Below are 3,159 nucleotides of genomic sequence, written 5' to 3' on the forward strand. Positions count from 1 at the left end.
GATTTCGCGAAATAAGAACTTGTTTCCCTGCAAATATTAAAGCATTTCGTCGTATCATTGCGCACTATGAAGCTCAGGTCATAAACTACATGCGCAATGTAAATACGCAGCGTCTTGCATGCGTTGTTTCTGCAAAGAGAAATATTATGTGCGCTTTCCTGAAACCATGTGTATTAATGTAGCATTGTGCTGAGGACTTCTCATTTGGAGAAATTTTTGGAGCACCAAAATTTCCATTTTGGAGCACTTTGTAGCAGCGAGAATTTTCATATTGGAGCACTTTAGAGCAGGTAATTTTATATCTGGCAGCACACTCGAGCAGCTATTTCCCATCCTGGAGTACACTGGAGAAGCAAGTTGCATTTACATCCAAGTACCTGAATAATTATTATGGCGCTCTTATGAAGAGCTAGAAATATTTCGATACATTCCAAACGTCATGGGGAATGCCATTTCAGGATCAGTCCATATTTCGCTCGATAATATCTTGGGTGGAAGGTGTAAGGTCGCGCTCGGCGTGACATCCCCCGCCCCCTTCCTCCTTGGTAACGTCTTCCCGAGAAACGGAACCGGCTCGACGTGGCACCCCCTTCCTCGCCTGCCTGACGGATTCCCGAGAAACGGCGCCTCAGCTGACTGACTCCCCTGCTCCTTCCACGAAACTGCCTGTCCGGTGTCGACGATTGCCACGGGCAACGAGGACGGGAGGATAAAAGGAGCGCCTGGAAAAATACGCGGGGTCTTTTGAGTCTACGAGGAGAGCTGGCCGGCTAGACACCGGCACGACCGCTTTAGGCCCCACTGCGGGTCATACTTTTTTTGCTGTCTTTTTGAATTGTAAACAGTTGTGTACATAAAGTGGTATTGGTAAAACGTCCAGCGGGTGAAGGCGTCTTCCTCCGGAGTAAAGTCACGAAGACGGCGGCAATCATCCTCGCGAAGCAACGATCCCGGCTTTGCTTCGCCATCAAGAACCTCGTCCGAACCGTATACCGAGTTCGGACGAAAATTTACTGGCGCAGTCGCACAGGATCACCGCTCCCTGTACGACCACTGGACGAGCCCTTGGGACAAGGCGACCCAAGGACGGCCCAACGAAGTAGCTGCAAGCTCTGGAGCAGCAGCAGCGGCGAACAACTAGCCTGACCTGCAGCGCATCGTGAGCGCCGGGAGCAGCCGGCCCCGTCAGGACTACGCCGAGAGGCTTTCCGGCTGACATCCAAGCACCGATCACCGACGCGACGCCGGCCAGCTATCCAGCCAGGACGACAGACGCCAGCGCCGAGAGCACCGGTGATTCAAGTCCGACACAGCGGCGGACACTACCGACAACAAAGTGCCAGGGTGAGCCTTTCCTGCCACATTCCTGATGAGCTCTGCGTTGTTTGGGCTGGCCTTCTTATATGCTCACTAGGTACGGGCATTTAAACCCCGACAAGCACCGCGAAAGCATGCTGGGGAATGAGAGCGGCAACGGTGGGGGTGACCAAAACCATGACACGCCCGCCCCTTCCATTTCCGAGAAGGAAATGGAGTACAGACTCAAGCTCGCCGAAGAAGAACGGCGGTCGCTCGAGATTAAATTGCAGATCGCTCAACTTCAAAGAGATAGCCCACCGCGAACGCAAGACGCCGGGGGCGATTCGACGTCCCGGTGCGATCAAATGAAGCTCCTCGGGCACTATGCACAAATGATGTCAGGGGCATTCCCAAAATTTCCTGCCGACGGGGAAGTACCCGTCTGGTTCGAGTCAGTAGAGAGCTCGTTGGAGGCGTACGGCGTGCCGAGGGAATTCTGGGGTCGAATCATTTTCCCACTAGTCGCCGAGCGCGTGCCGTACCTCTCCACGCGGCTTACACCCGAGCAACATCGGGATTTTGATGCTTTGAAAGGCGTCGTGTTAGACGAGCTAAAACTGTCAGCGGCCGAGTACCAGAGGCGCTTTATCACAGCCGCTAAGCGGCGCGGGGAAACATGGAAAACCTTCGTAACTAGAGTAGAGAGTTATCTAAATTTCTATGTAGAAGCCCGAGGCGCCTCCACGTTCATACGACTTGTCGAACTTTTGGTCGCGGACCAGATAAAGGCAGGATTGACCGAAGAAGCGGTTAGGTACGTGAAATTGCGCGAAGGCGAGGACTGGCTCAAGGCAGGAGAGCTAGCGCGTCTGCTGCAGAATTTCGAGGAAGCTACCGGGGATGGGAGCGCGTGGAGAAAAACTAGCGTCGTTAACAAAGGAGAGTTGACGGGCGAAAAGTTCGAGAGGCAGAACAAGCAAAAGTTCGCCGAAAACGGGGAGACCCAGGCACGAACGTACACGAAGGGGAGGCCTTTCACGGGAGGCAAGAACCAGTCGCGCTCGTGCGGGTGCCCCAGCTGCGGTAGCTGGCGGCATCCCGGAGACCGCTGTCCGTTCGCGGGCGAGGACACAGGCAATGCCGAGGACGATAAGCGTTCAGAGAAAATAACAGCGCGCGTCTCAATCGGCGGCGGTGAACCGGGGCTTTCAACACTCCAGGCGGTGCAGCTGAACTGCAAGGAGAGACGGCTAGACGCGATTGTCGACACAGGCGCTGACATCACAGTTCTGCGAGAAAGCAGTATACCGGAGCACCTCGTCAAACCTCACGGTACCGTAGATTTAGTATCAGCCTTCGGCGAAAAGGTAGAAGCGAAGCTCGCCGTCGTCCCTCTCGTGATACAGGGGTGGGGTTCCCCGATCCAGGACATCGACACCGCGACGCCGGTAATGTGTGCGCTCACGGACAGATTGGCCCACACGGACTGCTTGATATCTGCCGACACATGGGAACAGCTGCGCGCCGCATACGCGGAGAACAGAGAGGTACACGTGGCTGCGGTGAGTACACGATCACGAGAAAACGCCGACGATCAAACGAACGCCTGCCCACCCGCTACAGTTAGTGCCGAGCTGTCGACGGTCGACGAGTCAGCGCAGGAAAGGGTGACCGTTGATCAGGGTGAGGAGAGCACTCACGAGACAGAGAACTCGGAGCAAAGCGGCGACGCACAAAGACTGCGCAAGGAGCAGCGCGGCGATGATGCACTGAGTAACGCCTGGCGAAATGCGAAAGCCGGGAAAGCGGGCATGTGCGTCGTTGATGACTTTCTGTATCACAAGGATAAAGTTCTTGGCC

This window comes from Rhipicephalus sanguineus, chromosome 4, assembly GCF_013339695.2.
Source record: "Rhipicephalus sanguineus isolate Rsan-2018 chromosome 4, BIME_Rsan_1.4, whole genome shotgun sequence".
NCBI classification, from domain to species: domain Eukaryota; kingdom Metazoa; phylum Arthropoda; class Arachnida; order Ixodida; family Ixodidae; genus Rhipicephalus; species Rhipicephalus sanguineus.